This window comes from Suricata suricatta, chromosome 2, assembly GCF_006229205.1.
Source record: "Suricata suricatta isolate VVHF042 chromosome 2, meerkat_22Aug2017_6uvM2_HiC, whole genome shotgun sequence".
NCBI classification, from domain to species: Eukaryota; Metazoa; Chordata; class Mammalia; order Carnivora; family Herpestidae; genus Suricata; species Suricata suricatta.
In genome coordinates this window covers 40,481,962-40,499,578 of record NC_043701.1, presented here as the reverse complement: position 1 = coordinate 40,499,578, position 17,617 = coordinate 40,481,962, and the positions used below count along the sequence as shown (strand labels likewise).

The window sequence follows — 17,617 nt, the reverse complement described above, 5'->3', positions numbered from 1 at the left end:
AAAGAAAAGCACAACAGTGTCCCTTTTCAGTCATTCCTTCCCAGTGCATCCAGGGGGATGTAAAGTTTAGTTTTAGAAGAAATGTAACATGATCATGAAATGAAGTTAGAAATACCAGGTCAAAGGGAGAACTACTCCTCCGTCATCTGCCGGCAGGGGACTGTGGAAACCTTTAGAGTGGATAAGATCATCCAGGGAGTATGATATGGAAGGGAAAGGAAGAACAAAAGGAACATGTTTTTTAGGAGGGAAGAGAACCAGGAATGGCTCACAATTGCCTTCTGTGAAGGAAACACAACAGTGATGGCTGGGAGACCAAAGGAGAATCTTAAGGTTCTGACCACAAGATCAGGGAAAAGAAAATGTAAGCTGAAATTTGGAGCAGCTAATTTAATTAAATAATTTCAATTAAAAAAACAAGTTACAACAAAATCTACAGAGAAAAGAATGACAGATTTGATCAGATTTAAAAAAATTCCTGCCTGAAAAAATGTTAAAACACAAGCATCTGACAAGGAGAAAACATTTACACCATATGTAATAATAAAAAAGTTTAATGTGTAAAATTTAGTATAAAGAACTCCATTGCCTAGGTATCACTGAGCACTTACTGTGTACCAGGTGATATTCTTGGTGTTTTGTGTGGATTATCTCAGAAAAATCTTCACCTGACCTTAGGAAATAGGCATTTTATGAGGAAGCTAAAGCTTAGGTAACTTAGGTAATGAATAAACAGGAAAATTCCATTTTAAAACTTTTTTTTAATGTTTTATTTATTTTTGATACAGAGAGAGACAGAGCATGAGGGGGGGGGGGGCAGAGAGAGAAGGAGAGACAGAATCTGAAGCAGGCTCCAGGCTCTGAGCTAGCTGTCAGCACAGAGCCTGACGCGGGGCTTGAACCCACGAACGTGAGATCTGACCTGAGCCAAAGCCGGAGGCTTAACCGACTGAGCCACCCAGGCACCCCAGGAAAATTCCATTTTAAATGGGTATAACTGGGACACCTGGGTGGTTCAGTCCGTTGAGCATCTGACTTCAACTCAGGTCATGGTCTCACAGTTCATGAGTTCAAATCCCACAATGGGCTCTGTGCTGACAGCTTGGAGCCTGGAGCCTGCTTCAGATTCTGTGTGTCCCTCTCTCTCTGCCCCTCCCATGCTCACACTCTGTCTCTCTCAAAAATAAACAAACATTAAAACATTTAAAAAAATGGGTGTAACTGGCCCACTGGCCCTCAAATTGGTTAAACTATAGTCAATGTTGCTGAGAAACAGACTAGGAGAAACAGAAATAGGAAATACAACAGGAACTGATAAGCCAGCCTTTTTGGATGGCCTCTTGGGTATCACCAATAACCTCTGCTAACACACAGGGTCAGACTGGCATGCATCGGCAAGCTTACCCATATAAAGCTTTCTTCATAATTTCAGGGACACAAACGATCAAGGTCCTGGTGAAGCAGGGAGAAGTCTGCATCACCCTGTGTGCCTTCCGGGTCTTTCCTCGCCCTATTGGACATTCTCTTTGGCCCAGGGTAATAGGTAGGATCTCACGTGAGCTTGCATAGAGTGAGACTTTAGGTGAGGAAATACTGCTATTTTATATGCCATATATATTTTTGCGCATATATATTATGCCATATATATAAATACACATATATTTCACATGTGTGCCTTTTTTCAGGAGTCTTGCCTCACAGATCCATAAATTCTAAGCCTATTTACCATAAGCTATCCTTAACCAGCCACATCCTTCTAAGAGCATTCCACAGATAAGAGATCTAGCAAACAGCATTAGTTTATTACCCCGGAGCTCCAGTTTTCCGCACATTTACAAGAATTCAGATGTGTCACCTGCCTTCTCTTCCTGGAACCAAAGGCCAGCTGCTTTAACTCCTTCCTCTCCACTCTCCTCAGATGAACTTGTGGGTGAGCAGGATGATCATTACAACAGGGTTTTAAAGGGGAAAAATTGAGGGGCACCTGGGTGGCTCAGTCTGTTTAGTGTCTGACTCTTGATTTCTACTCAGATCGTGATCTCAAGGTTCGTGAGATTGAGCCCTATGTTGGGCTCTGCACTGACAGAACTTGACTGGGATTCCTTCTCTCCCTCTCTCTCTGCTCCTCCCCCAATTGTGCCCCCTCCCCTAATAAATAAACATTTAAAAAATAATGAAGGGGAAAAAAGGAAATATCCTGAAAGTCCATCAACAGGGACAAAATGAGAAAGAATCTAGAAGCCCACTAATAGGAAATTATGGTGCATTCTTTCTACAAAACACCTTGCAGTGTTCAAGAAGCAAACCTAGGGGCACGTGGGCGGCTCAGTCGGTTAAGCATCTGACTTCGGCTCAGGTCATTATCTCACAGTCCAGAGTTCGAACCCCGCATTGGGCTCTGTGCTAACAGCTCGGCGGAGACTGGTGCCTGCTTCTGTTTCTGAGTGTCCCTCTTTCTCTCCCCCTGCCCCTCTCATGCTCTGTCTCTCTCTCTCTCAAAAATAAAACGCTAAAAAAGGAAGCAATTTAGGTACATATATGTATATATGTTTGGAAAAATTTTCTAGAACAACCTATGGGAAAACAATACCTAGATGAAAATGTGGACGAAACCATGCCACATTTTATATGGGAAAGGGCAGTGGACAGAGGCTGGGAACAGTGTTGGGTAGAGGAATGCTCTGACTTTTGACTTTTTCTAGAATATTCGGTATGCTTATGATGAGAATATTTTCATATTGCTCATGCACATGAGTAACTTTAGAAATTAAAATCAGAAAGGAACATCCAGTGTGTGGAAGACTGAGTAGAGACCACAGGCTGATTGGGTCAGGAAGGGAAAGGAGTTGTGACGATCGTTTGGTGAGGCAATGTTGGGGGACGGGTAGTTTGGTTAAAGAACTAAGTATGTAACTACATTGTGGGGGAGAGCAGAGGGGAGGGAGGACCTGAGGAGAGTGGTCAGCAGGAGTGTAAGAGATGAGGGAGGATGCGTTTGTGGAGAGGATGAAGGGTGATTAGACCCAGATGATGGGTGGTGTCCAGACCCCCTCCCGGGAGTCAGCATCTGTTAAAGAAATGTTGTAAGTATTGAAGAAATGGGGCACCCAAACTGTGCAGTCATGCAAAACCAGGTGCCATGCAGGGATGAGTAGGGTTCCTCCTCTTTCATGACATGTGAGCCGGTGGGACATGTGGAGACCCCAACAACTCTCATGTGTGACAATTGCACGGGGGTTTCAAATAGGGAGCCAGAGCACTGCCAACCACAGTGGATGGGGAGACCCTGTGAAGGGGGATCTGGGGCAGTAATCTCTAAGCCCTAAGAGAGCTCATACCCTAAAGAGTCTAAACCCAGAGAGACTATATATGCCTCTCCCATGTTTAAGCTGAAACCTAAACTTTTTCATTAGAGCTTTAAAAAGTTGCAGAGGATATAATTTCCATCACATTGGAAATACTTCAGATTAAAATTTTCACATTAGTTTTTAAAATCAAATTCAATAGAATCTAAATGCAAGTACAATTTTATCCTTTCCTCCATCAACTTAAAAATTCATGAATAGGATATTTTTAGAAATTTTATAGCGTTCTTTTTGCTTCTGTTCTTTCACATAATTTTATACTAATGTAATTTATATTTTTATGCTTGAGCAAAATGTGTATATAAAATGAAATGGAATTTTAAAAATGTTCTGTGACCATAGATTTTAAATGTTAAGAGGTTATTTTGAACTGAGTTATCGTTAACATTCATTATCAGTTCACAAATGATCAAAACTAAAGTAGACATTTGAAAAAATTTAAACATAAAGAGTAAAACTTTGTAGGAAATGTGTTCCTTAATGAAACGAATGGGTTTTTTTCATCACCTGGCTTATGGATCTATAAATAAGTAGCCTTTCTTTTTGGAATGAGATGTAGTTTAGCATTGATTCTCTTTTTTTTAATAGAAAACCTAATTAGATGAAAATGAAAGCTTTGTTATTGCAAAGTCACTCAATTTTCTGGACTTTCAAGTGATCTATCAAAAATTATTTTTTAACGATATACCCAATTATTTTTAGCTGATAGAGTAGGCAGAATATATACTGTGCTACCATGAAAAATAAACAATACCAACAAAATATAGTGGATCGAACAGGATAGAAGTTTCTCTTTCATATAACAATCTAGAAAGGGTGTCAGTCTGGGTAGAGAGGTGGTTCTGAACTTGCAGGACATCCAGGGACCAAGGGCCTTACACCTAGTGTGCCCTCGGGTGTGGCTCTAGTCCTCATAGTCAAAGCTAGCCCCGCACCCCCCGCCCCCCATCACTTCCGGAGTCCAGCTTTCAGGAAAGGAGAGAGAAGAGAGAGGGAGCTCATCACTGGTCATTTTATGACCAACACAGAGAACTTGGCACCCATCACTTCTCACTCCCCACCTGCAAGAATTTAAACACATAGCCACCCATACCTGCTTGCTAGGAAAGGTAATCTTTAGTCAAGTGACTCCTAAACCCTGCTGAGATGCATGGACTGTCTCTTATGAAAATGCACAAAGGGGCATTCAGGGAGCACCAGCAGGCTCTACCACTGCTTCGAATTCCTTCATTTTGTTGAAAGCAAAGGTATGAAAGCTACCCATTTGGCAAAAAAAGATTTGTTATTCTTCCTCGGGAGTCCAGGAAACCATGATTGGAGTTGTCATTTTCTTTTAGTATTGGGAGATTTTTACATCCCAGGAAAGTGATGGTAGAGAGAAGCAGAAAGTGTGTTTTTCCTTTGCAAAGCAGGGGAAAGGCAATTGGGAACAGGGGTGAGGGTGGACGAGGAGAACAGCTTAGAGGAAGGTGCCTCCTTTGAAGGGAAGGGTTGCCTCCCTGAGGCAGTTCTGCCTCACTGAAGATGAGGATGGCAGACCGTTCCTCGGAATTACTCATGGGCACGTGGCCTCTGAGAAGTCTTTCTGCCGAAACTTTCTATTTTTCATGTGTTTTAAGCATGTTGTAGGGGCTCACTGAAGCATTTTTACTATGGCTGCTTTAAAATTCTCATTTGAGGTGCCTGGGTGGCTCAGTCGGTTAAGCGTCCGGCTTGGGCTCAGGTCATGATCTCACACTGTTCGTGGGTTCGAGCCCCACATCGAGCTCTGTGCTGACAGCTCCAAGCCTGGAGCCTGCTTCAGATTCTGTGTCTCCCTCTCTCTCCGACCCTCCCCTGCTTGCACTGTCTCTCTCTCTCTCTGTCTCTCAAAAATAAATTTAAAAAACATTAAAAAAAATAAAATAAAATTCTCATTTGAGGGGTACCTGGTGGCTCAGTCAGTTGAGCATCCGACTTCAGCTCAGGTCACCATCTCTCAGTCGTGAGCTCGAGCCCCTCATTGGACTCTGTGCTGACAAACAACTCAGAGCCTGGAGCCTGCTTTGGATTCTGTGTCACCCCCCACCTCTCCCCCTCCCTTGCTTATGCTCTGCCTCTCTGTCTCTCAAAAATAAATAAATGTTAAAAAAACAAATTAAATAAAATTCTCATTCGATAATCCCAACATCTGTGTGATTTCAGTATTGACATCTATTGATTGTCTTTTTTCATTGAAGTTGAGATTTTTCTCTGGTTCTTGTTTTTTTTTTAAGGTTATTTTTTTTTAATGTTTTATTTATTTTTGAAAGAGAGAGACAGAGAACGTGAGCAGGGGAGGGTCAGAGAGAGGGAGGTACAGGATCCAAAGTGGGCTCTGTGCTGATAGAAGACAATCCAATGCGGGGCTGGAAATCAGGAGCTGTGAGATCATGACCTGAGCTGAAGTCAGACACTTAACTGACAGAGCCATCCAAGCACCCTGATATAAGTAATTTTAAAAACTGTATTATGTACGTTTGATGTGTCATGTTATAAGACTCTGGATCACATTTAAAACATCTGGGTTAGCAGACCTCCTCTGACACCATGCTAGTGGGGCGATGGGCGGTGGGGGGGTTGTTTCCGCCAGGTGGGTAGTGAAAGTGCAGTTCCCCACTCAACCTCCATTGACAGGGGGGGTGCTCCTTGTTAGTGCTGGTGGGGGATGGGTATCAGTCCCTGCTCGGCTGCTGCTGACACCACTTTGGCAGGGATGGAGGGTACCTATGACTGCTCCTCAAATGATCGATACTGACACCCAGAAGGGGAGGGGAAAGCCTTGTTACAACTGGGTGGTGGTAAGAGGTCCCGCTTCCCCTTGGCTTCTTTAGACTCCCGCAGGGCGAGGGAGGCATGCCTCATTACTACTGGGGGAAGTGGAAGTCTAGGCTCCCCACATAGACTCTCCTGACACAGCCAGGGTGCCGCCTTACAGCTGGCCAAGAGTAGAAGTACAGGCTCCCTACTCGGCCTTTGCTGGAAGGGGTGGGAGTGGGACCCTGTTTTCTTCTGTGGTATTTGGCTAGGGTAGGGTGGTTATTGTCCAAAAGTTTGCTTTCTTACTAAGTTGTCTCAGTTCTATTCCTTTGTCTAAAGAGAGCAGACTTACTGCCGTTGGCATTTCTAGGTTGCTTCTCTAGCATTCAGTCCAGAATATATCATATAAAATGAAAGTGCAGAGAATTCACCATCATGTTGTTTCTTGAGTCTCAAGGTCTCTAGATAGGCTTTTCTTTCTGCCTTTCAGAGCTTTCTGATGTTTGTTTTATATAAATAATGCCTAGGGCTTTGGCTGGGCATAAAGGAAGAATAGAGAGAAATACATCTACTCCATCTTGGTTCCACTGATTGAGTTTTTACAGTCTGTAATTTCCAGAGTTCTCAAGCACATCTTGTGGGGCTTAATTATGTGAATTTAAATGATTCTCTCTATTATGGAATAAATTTTTTTCTTTAATCAATTCTATCAAGAAGTGTCCCAAAGCTGATGAGTTCTTTTTAATTACTTAGGTAATTTTGGTAGATTCCAGTGAAGTTGAATATCTTTCCATGTGTTTATCGGCTCTACGTATTGCTTCATTTGTGAATTTCATGTTTGTGTCTTTTGTTTAGGTTTCAATTGTCCATATTAACTGATTTATAAAATTATACATTAGGGATATTAATGCTTGGTTATATGTGGTTAGATCTTTAAGCAGCTACTTTATTAGCATTGCTTTCTGCAGCTGCAAATTGGATATTCTAGTACCTACCACAAAAATAAGACAGTTAATGTTAAGGTCTCAGACCAGTAAAAAGGCAAAAAGTAAATTCCTAATAAGTGACAGCGATTGTTTATTGTGGAATTAGCTGCCCAAGAAGATTTGGACAGAGGCAGACATAAATCTGGGTAGACTAGCTGTCTTTCCATCAAGCTTTCTACTCTTGCCCTCCGCAGTTAGAGGTTGCTGGGAATTTGAAAGTGGCTAGAAATTCATTTGGCAAAGAATAACACTTCATGGCATTATTGCAGTTTTGTCACAGAGAAGATGATCATAACATACTACAATTTTAGAATTGCCTACGTGCAATATAACATTTTTGTGTGTTTTGTGTGTTTTTAAGTCCTCTTTGAGAATTAAAACAACTTTCACTTCTATAAAAGAATGCATGAAATAGACTTAATTTTATTTCTTCCAAAACTTAATTTTTTGTATGTGGGTGAAGTGATTTCAAAAAAATGGCCTGTAGTTCTCAAGATCCTGGGGTTGGGATGTTGCCTATGAGGTTTAAGAAAACGCAAGGCTCCAGGTGGAAAGAGGAGGGAATAGACAATGTATTATTATGAGCATTCTAGAGATGCTCCATATTACCTGTGGTTTCATTCAGAACAGTTAGTAATGTTATGTGCCTCTGAGGACTGGCACACAAGGTCCAGTTTGCCTAACTCTGCTTCACACAGTGCATTTCAAATAAGCATTAGAGGGAAAGCATTTCCCCATCTTCTGGTTTCAGATTGTATTGGAAAACATAATAAAATCTTAGAATATGAAACCCCAAACAAGGTAGTCCAAATCAAACCAAATACTAAAGTCAAGGAGAAAAAAGTGCAATGAGCTTTCATTGTACCAAACAAAAACTTGTAGAAATGCAGGAATCTTATGCAAAAATCTGAGAATAAAAACCAAAGGAAAAACACAAGTTGATTCAAATCATTCATCCACTTCTCGGTTAGTCAGTTGAGGAAGGAATGACATAATGTCAGGGCACACCTTGGTACAGAACACACCAAAGGAGGAGGGTAAAGAAAGACTTGAGTATGATCCCCATTTCTATGGCTTAGTTCTGTGCTTAACTTATTTCAAACTACTCTGTTGCTCTGAAACTCTGGCTTCCTGATTTGTAAAATACAAGAAAAGCTCTAGAAGTTCTGTGATGTGAAAAATCTTTTATGATGCCTCGTGACCTGGGGCATGAAACTGTGAGCCCCTTAATGAAAAGAACAAGGTATTGCTCACTAAATGACAGGATCCCACACAATCGTGTGCGGTACACATGTTTGCCGAGTGTTTACCTAATGAAGGAGCTTTAAACCAATTAAAATCCACCACTAATTTGAATGTGGTCTTGGATAAATCACATTCTATAGGTTTCATGGAGCTTGCCTGTAAAATTAGAAGATGGCACTAGGAGAACTGGAAGTGTCTTTACACACAGCTCTAGTGTAGCAGAGTTCAAAGATGTGTTTAGCAGTGACTCACGTCCTCCCCTCCTTCCGTCTTGTTGTTGTTGTTTGTTTGTTTTCTTCCTCCCTTTTTTCTGTGGATTAGGTAGGTATTAAGAAAAAGGAACAGAATTCTGCTCAGAATTCCAGGTCAACCAGGAGAAAAACAACCAGAATTACTTCACATGAGAAGAAAGGAAAATTTGGAACCTAGTAAGGACAGGGAATTGGGCCTTGGGAAGCCCTTGGAAATATGCAGAAATCCTGAGAGCACTGGAAGCACCAAGGATACATGAATGAAGCCAAATTTATCTCAATTTTATATGACCTGCAAACCACTGCTGACCATTGAGCTTCCGTGCACATCTTACCACTCTGAGTCTTGAGTTCAACCTGAGTGATTCTTAGAATACCAACACACATCAAAGAGAGAGAGACAGAGAGAGATTGAAGAAAAAACAATTTTCGCTGACAAAAAAAGGCTCAGAAAAATAGAGGGGCTTTTCTTCCACTTAATCACAAATTGGCTTTCTAGAATTAGTGTTTTTTCATGGCTCCTCTCTTTTTCCCCCACAAACCACAGCACTGTCAAATTCCATACCTCCTGCATAGGATGGTTAATCTGGAAGTGAGGAGTCTTTGGGGGCATATTTGTGAAGTGCTGAAGCCAATTCTTATTGGAAATTGTATGCATTTGTTCCCAAGTCCATGTTCAATTGATGTCAGTCTGGTAGCCTGAAATTCATCATGGTGGGGGTATTTATAAATACCAGGGAGATTGGAAAACACTACAAATAAAAAGTCAGGTGCCCAGTTCCCCCTTATGATGTACCAGCACATCACTGGACATATCTCTATTTTGGATGGGCAGTCATTTAAGGTTGATGCACCTTCCTTCAGAATTTATTTTGTTGTTGCCATGGGAGACGGAATACCAGAACCCAGGATCAGGCTAGAAGGGAAACTATTTGCTGGGAGGTTGCCATTCAGGTAAATGTTTTGAATGGAATAGCAAGGCTGGTGTCATGGAAGATACTCAATAAAGAACCTTTTGACCTGATGGAAATGAGGTGGACGCATGACCTGCTGGTAAGTAATATTGAAGATAGAATGGGCTGGAGGCCTGTGCATGTGATATAGTAAAAACCATGTTGATTCCTAGAAAATTCCAGGATTATTTGGTCAGTTTGATCTGGAGGTTTCTGGCACCCCAGATGTGGACATTATAGGGTCACTTTCTGCCTAACTAAAATGCGCCAACCTTCAAAATGAAAGAGCCAATTTTACCAGCAAAATGAATTTATTTGGAATAGCAGAGAAATTGCAATTCAGACATGTAAGCTCTGGCGAACTACAGGCAAGTCCAACAACACAAAGGGAAGGTGAGGTTTGTTTAGGTTTTAGGAGGACGCCGGGGAGGGCTGTTCTGAACACAAGTTCATTGGAGAAGAACAGGAGTTCCAGGTGGTGGTGGTTTCTCACTGGCAGCGGGTGGTGGTTGGTGCTTTGTGGCTGGGGCAGGGAGGGAGGGATCTTCCTCACTTTTCTTATTTAAAAAAATTTTTTTAAAATGTTTATTTATTTTGGAGAGAGAGAGAGAGAGAGAGAGAGAGAGAGACAGAGTGTGAGTCGGGGAGCGGCAGAGAGAGGGAGACACAGAATCCTAAGTAGGCTCCAGGCTCTGAGCTGTCAGCACAGAGCCTGACACAGGGCTCAAACTCACTAGCAGTGAGATCATGACTTGAACCAAAATTGGATGATTAACCAACTGACCCAGGCACCCCTTCTTACTTTTCTTAAAGGCAGGAATTAAATTCTATATGCCTTCCCTTGCTAAAATGATTGCTTCTTCTTTCTGTTCGCTAGGCAGGCTGCAAATAGTGGTATGGGCATGTGAGCGCCCCCTGGAGGGCTCCATTTTTAAGTGAGGTTTTCTTTATTTTCACAAATGTAACCTCATCATTGGACATGAGGCGACCAGGAATACCATCTTCCTTTTCTCCATGACTCTGAAACTGCAGCCATTTCTACATGGGACCATGTAATTGGTGTAAGCAGCAAGGGTTAACGATAAATTATGTAGATTTCCTGGGACTCCTTCCAATGGTGACCCAAACATCTTTAGACACATGTGGCCACCCTGGACTGTGGTCCGCACAGTGCACCCTTTCTGCTCTAGCTGTTTATACCAGTGGCAGCTGTTGTTATGATCTGAACTTTGTGTCTCATTGAGGCGTGGGACCCATCTTTGGGACTCCCCAGTCTTCTCTTGAGACTTCTTCCTCTTGAAGTCTGCCTTCTGGCATTCCTCAGTCCCACCCACTATTGGGAGGCAGTTCCCATGGTTCTCTTGCATTCCTGCACAACTTGCACTTCTTTTGCAGGGAGAGGCCCTGACTACTTTTGTTCTGGACCATCCTTTCAAGGATGTTAGTGAACAGCCTTGGAAGATAAAGTGTCTGCCTTTGGAGCAAAGAGTAAGGGTGCTTGGCATACACAGACAGTGCGGTTCTCCAGTACAAAAAGCAGACTTACTTCTCATTATCAAAGATGTAATTTTCCTATGCTAAGGGCTCCTCTCTTGTCATGCAGTGCAGAGTACTAGCAGGTGTTATCCGGCATTCTTTGTGTTGCCCTGGGAACCGGCACAAATGCTGATACTTTGACTAGTGTTGTTGCAATAATACAGTCCTTTGTCTCGGACCCAGGAGTCCTGTATCTTCTCTCAGCATCCCTGAAACTGTGGCAGGCCACTTGGTGAGTGATGGTAGGGCAGATCTCAGATGCTTTTCCTACCTGAGTTTGTCTGATCTGCCTCTTGTTTCCAAATGCCATCCTGAGGTAAATACAGAGATGCAAGGGGAAAAAAATAGCCTGAAATTGTGAGAAGCAGTGTTTATTGAGGACTGATTGAAGGATACCTATTTCTAAACATTACCCCTGGAATGCATACTTTTAGCTCTGGGACTTGTACTAAATTGCCTTTCCATTTTTTACCATCTGCCTATTTCGATGGACATGATAAGAAAAAACAATGTGAAATTTACTGTTGTAAATATCGTTGGGATAGTTTCAAGGACACCGACTGCTACGTCATGCAGTGTCCTTTTTATGAGAGCCCATGGGAGAAATTTGGCTGAGGTATCAGGAAAAGCTGCATTTCGGCTGAATGTCTGTGGGGTGTTTGTCCTATGGACACTATAAATCTTATAACTGATTGTGTATTTCTATTGTCCCAGCATCTTGGAAGAATGGAGCCAAATTTGTGATCCAGCTCTTGGAATTAATTGAGGCCAGACAGTATGTATCTGAGAGTACAAAATTTACCCCAAGTTATTTTGTTCACTCCATTTGCTTGTTTATTTCCTTTAATATTTTTGAAATGTATGCATTAAAAATTAGCTTAATCAAATTTTAAGGGTCTGATATTCTTATAAAGCTTATTCTAAGACCTCATCTCTACCTCCTTTTCCCCCTTCCCATGGCCCCTGCACTCTGTCTCTTCCTCGCCCTTGGTTTAGGTTCCGTTTTTGGGAAAGACGCTGGGAAGCATATTCGTGAGCGCTAACTTGTCCGACAATGGCATTGGTCTACATCACACTGAATGGGTGAATTGGCCAGTTATACAATTCTAGATAGACTAAGGTTAATATAGACTTTGGAAGACTTTGCTCCATTCGGTGCCGGGTTCCAACGTTTCAGTTGTGAAGTCCAAAGACATTCTGATTCTAGATCCTTTGACGAGGCCCCTACAGGGCACACCCTCTTACACCTCAAATCTCTTACTTAGTCTTCTGCTTTCTTCTGCAGATCTGGGCTCCTGTGATTACACTGGCCCCACTCGATAACCCAGGATCACCTTCCCCTTTAAGACTGAAGCTCTTCCATGTGGCAGCTAGGTTAGCATTCGTATCACTAGGGATGGAGATCTTCTTCTTAGAAATCTGTTTATCACACTCCTCAGCTATGTATTGCAGCTCTCTTGTTTCCTGAATATTTCCTTTTTATGGTGTTCTGTTCCTGGGGCTTGCGGATAATCTCTTCTCTTCTTTTGAGAGCCTTAGTGAGTTTTTTCAAAGTTTTCTTCCTTCTGCATTTCCTATTTCCCTAGGTTTCTTCCTTTGGTTTGTTAGTGTGGGGCTCCATGTTAGAGGCTTTCCCCAAGTGTTCAATGTCAATCCGCGGCTATCGGTCCATGTGCATAATGAGGCACTAACTGCTGAATGCAAACTCTGCATGGAGGCTCCACTGAGGCATCATTGGATGGGGCATTTCACTGGAGAACCCACAATGTCAGTATATGCGGAGGGTTTATTTTCTAGGATCGGTTCGAATACCCAGAGAAGGAAGTCCCAGTCTTATGGTGGAGAACCTGGCCGCTAATGTGGCAGGGACTGTTGGGACATCTCCAGATTCCATGGAGAGGCTTCCCTAGCACTTGTGTCCAGCACGCACCTGAAACCTCAGTGTTCAGGGGTAGAGTTCATCCTGCTCCCCATTTTCAAAAAAATCAACCTACACCCTTTTGCTGAGGTTGGGGAGGGGTCTGGGGGAGCTACTGCATCTTACTAGGAGTTCAAGCTGTCCCCCTGTTTTCAGTTCTGATTTTACCCACAATTTTAAGGTCCCTGGTGCTGCCTGTGTCTGAGGTTTTGTGAAGTGCTGTGAGGCAGGTTGCTTCTGGGCTTCCTCTCTGCGCATTTGGCTCTCAGTGGTTTTGGGTTGACCTAGTCAGCTGCTTTTTCACTTCACTCTCCATGTGCCACTGCTAATGTTTCCTCTCTCATTCACTTTGACCCTGTAACTATGTGTGTCTTTACAACTTCCCTGCTGACATTTTGTGGGCTTCCAGGAGACGGCCAAGGTGAACGCATCTGTCCAGTGAAGCATCATGAATCAGAAACGCCTATGTATGGTTATTTATTTATGTATTCATTCATTTATTTATTTATTTTAGCAAAACCCACACCCAATGTGGGGCTTGAACGCACAACTTCAGAGCTTAACATTACATGTTTTACCGACTAAGCCAGCCAGGCACCTGGGGTTTTATTTTTAAATGAAAAGCCTTGAATCCCTTTTGAAATGTGGTGAGAACAAAAACCCCTAATTCATTAAATACATTAATTAATATTGTATCTGGAAGTCTGAGAAGTTACTCAGCTTCTGAAACTAACTTTGTCTTCTCATTTGTGAACATCCGGATAGTAAAGATACAATGTGATGATACTTGAGAGTCCTTAGGACAGCACCTGACATGCAGTTGACATTCATTTGATATGCTTGTTGATTGAAAGAATAAAATGCATTTGCCCGGAACTAAAAGAAAAAATAAATACTGGGAGTAGGTATGGTAAGCTGGGACTGATGAAGACATTTGATGCCCAAGGCAGGCTAGGAATGTGGGTCTTCTCCAAACCAATGGACTTCCGTTATTTGCTCCACATTCATTTAGTAGGTGGCAGAAGGAAAGAAATGGATTTTCACTTAAAAAAAATTGTATGTCCCTTTCTTCCAAATTTAGAGTGTATTATTTAGCCTAAATGTAAAGAATATTTTAACCTCCTTAGAAATATCTTTTATTTCACAATTTTCTCACCACTCATAACTCCGCAGTTATTCATGCTTTCTAAAGATAAAGGGTAACAAATGAATATAGTTATAAAGTTTTATTTAAAAATATTAAAAACTTTTTTATAACGTTCACAATGGCAATTATTTTCCATTTTTTGGTAGGTCCTATATTCCTTCAGTTTTATTGTTTTCTGAATCAGACAGTGTTTTGGGTGGCGTATTAGAGGGTCACAAAATATACAGCAAAGCAGAACCCTCACTCCAGTCGACAGGCGCCAAAGCGTCGCCCGACTCTGCCCTCATCCTATGACTGTGAGCCTATCCACCCTCCTTCACTGATGGAGAGGACGAACTTGGCGCTGTGCACATGGCTTATGGGAGAATTTCTTTTCAAATGTCCACTTCTACTTTGGGGGAATTGGTGAGAGCAGGACCCTTTGTAGTTTCCCAAGAAAGGAAGGAACTGCACGGGAACATCTAGGCCAGCCGGCCCCTTTCCCTCTACTCCAGTGAGACCTCGGTTCCCATAATGAGTTGGCACCTTGAGCAGCTGCTACACTGGCCCGCCCCTTGATCTAGTCCAGTCCTTCATTCTGCATTTGCTGCCTTCTCTCCCAGGTGCTCAGCGTCCTGATAATCTCCCTCCCACACTCCCTGAAATAGCTTGTAATGCTCTCCACACTCAGGTGTAACTGCTTGATAACAGCATAAAGACCTATTATTTCTAGGGAGTTTTGAATTTTATTAAGATCTATACTTGGAGCCATGCACATGGGATTTACAGGATGGATTTTTGGTTCTCAGCCCAGAGAAGAACATTCAGCACCAGTAACCATTTCCCATTGTCTTTGAAATGTACATTGTAGATCCCCCCTCCAAATTTCTCATCCTGTGGCATTCCTTTAAGTGGCACCATTTGCTTGGAAGATATGTGCTTAGACCACATGAAGGTAAGCATCAGGGTGGATTTGCCATTTAACACTACGAATCACCTTTGATCACTTTCAAACTCCTTATTCTGCCCTGCAGTCAACCTTCCAAAATACTATTTTTGCTGCTTTTTCTTCCATTTGCATCTCCGCTCCTTTGGGTATAGTACTTGACTGTATTTGGCTTCTATAGGCTGTAATTTTCCACCCTGGCTAAGCTGCGTCAGGTAAGCATCCTTCCTAGTTTGACCTCCTATTTTGACTTTTGCAGGCCTTATGAGTGGGGTCTGGGCAGCTCGTGAAGCTAGGCCAGGATATGCACCCCAGAGCCTCGGCCATGTAGAGCACATACATGCAGGGTAATGCTTAGAGAATCTGTCTGAGGGACCATTGGCTTATCTTCCAGGCAACTAAACCCATGGTGGTCTATACTGCTAGATGCCTACTGATATTTATTCTCTCTCTCTCTCTCTCTCTCACATCAGAACTGCTATGTAACTGGGCAAGATGTGGGGGTCAGAAGGGCAGGCCAATGTACTTACCTAATTTTAAGACTATATTCACTAATCTTCCTTGTATCTAGATATGGCCATATAACTTATTTCTGATCAATGATATATAAGGAAGACTAAAAAGGGACTGACAACGAGGGGGATGTTTTTCTGTTTCTAGATCCTTGGGATACAGGCATAATGACTGGAGCTACAGCAGCCATATTGGATCAAGAGAGTCGAGGCCACGTTCCAAGCATTGTAAAGCATAAATATAAAATAAACATAGGTCCTTGATAGTTTAATGATGCCACCACACCTTCTTAGCCCTCAATTTTCTTATATGAGACAATAAACCTTTGTGGATTTAGGCCATTGCCATCTTGGGTTTTCTGGTATATGTTGCCAAACCTAAGCCAAACATACACCCACCACTCTGTTCCCTACTTTTATCTTACTGCCACCTCTGAAAGGAAGAGGAAGACCTGTATTGATGGTGACAACCCGAGTTTTTGGATTGCTCTTCTAGGCTTGCTCTCATCACACTGTTGAAGCAAAAGTAAAGCACATTGTTTTTTTTTAAAGGTTGTATAATATCCATGGCCAGAGACTCTAAACTGCACATACTCAACACATTGGCATCTACCAAAAATATCTGAGTACTACTCCTTCAGTCTACCATTTACCTGTGGAAGAGCCTCCTGCTTGGAAAATGTGCACACAATCTTTGCATATAAGCAACGATTTGAAATCACTTTATCAAAGGCAGTGTAGGAGAGTAAGACCTCTAGTGGGAATTCCTAGTATTTCCTGAAAATGGTCTGTTGTTCAGGTTCACTCCTCCTCCAGCCTCCAACTTTTTAATTAAAACAAAAATCTCAGACATGACGAAATGTTCCCGAGAACACTGCAATGGATTGTACTCAAATCCCTACCCTTGAGATTCAATAGTGGTTAACATTTTTCCATATTGCTTTTTCTATATACCTCTATATTTTTAAAGCTGAAGTCTGTGGCTAAAACAGCATATCTGGACCATTTGAAAGTGAGTTGCAGACATTATTTTTCCGCTCTTAACATATTCTGAATTTCCAAATTGTGTTTTACACAGTCAAGACAGATTTCCTAAGTATTTTCAGCCCAAGCGTGCGTGTGGCTTAGAAGGAGCCCTGTAGCGTTGGCATGGGCCGGATGAGAAAAGAAGAAAACCAGAGAGCAGTGTTACTAAGTGAATAACTAAGGTATCTGTGCTCTGGTGACTTATTACGGGGAAATATTTGCTTTGCTCCTAAAATATTGTAAACTTAACTAAGTTCCACCAAATCAGTTCAAAAACATCTGAGCCATAAAGTTGACTCTCAGGTAGTACTGGAAAGCCGTAAGTGGGATGACCAATTTGTCCTGGTTTTCCTGGGACTTTCCTTGTTTCAGCACGAAGCGTCGTCCTGGGCAACACTGGCTTGCTGGTTACCCTACTTAAAATAATTCTCTGACTTAACCTCCCTAGGGAGACACTTGACAGTTGTTTCTTTGTTCACTTAGGAAACTCTTGCGGCACAGCGGTGAGATGTGGGCCCCGGGCTGGCGATGCGCTATGACTGTGACAGGGCTTTGCTGGCCAAGGTCCGCGCACGATCCTCTAGATTTGCTCCAGCTCAGTAACAACAAACGTCTGTGTCTCAGAATTGAAATTTCCTTTCAGAGTCACATGTAGGAGAGGGAATGAGAATGGCTTTATAGAGAGAAGAATCCGGATACCTGAACATGCTTTGTCTGATTGTGGGGGAATTTAGCTTTCTTTTACCTTATATTTCCAACTATGGTTCCTCAACATAGAAAAGTTCCCGAGGAAGAGAAACTTTGGCCATGATCGTTTGGTGTCTCCTGAGAACCTTCCCGCTATTCTGTCGCTCAGCGCCCTTGGAAAGAAAACCTGCCAGCTTTTCACAGCCGAAGAGGCCATCTGCAAAAGAAAGCTGATGAGAGATTCCTGGCAGGCTGTGCTTATGTCTCAGAATGGATGTTTCTGTCCAT

The 17,617-nt window shown here is 42.4% G+C and overlaps 1 long non-coding RNA gene across 1 annotated transcript; it reads left to right on the top strand.

Moving 5' to 3' along the window:
* The first annotated feature begins 9,574 nt into the window (after positions 1-9,574).
* LOC115305671 lies at positions 9,575-15,964 on the top strand. Its single transcript, XR_003914927.1, has 2 exons — positions 9,575-9,678; positions 15,765-15,964. It is a non-coding gene; the product is annotated as an uncharacterized LOC115305671 (long non-coding RNA).
* Positions 15,965-17,617: the final 1,653 nt, after the last annotated feature.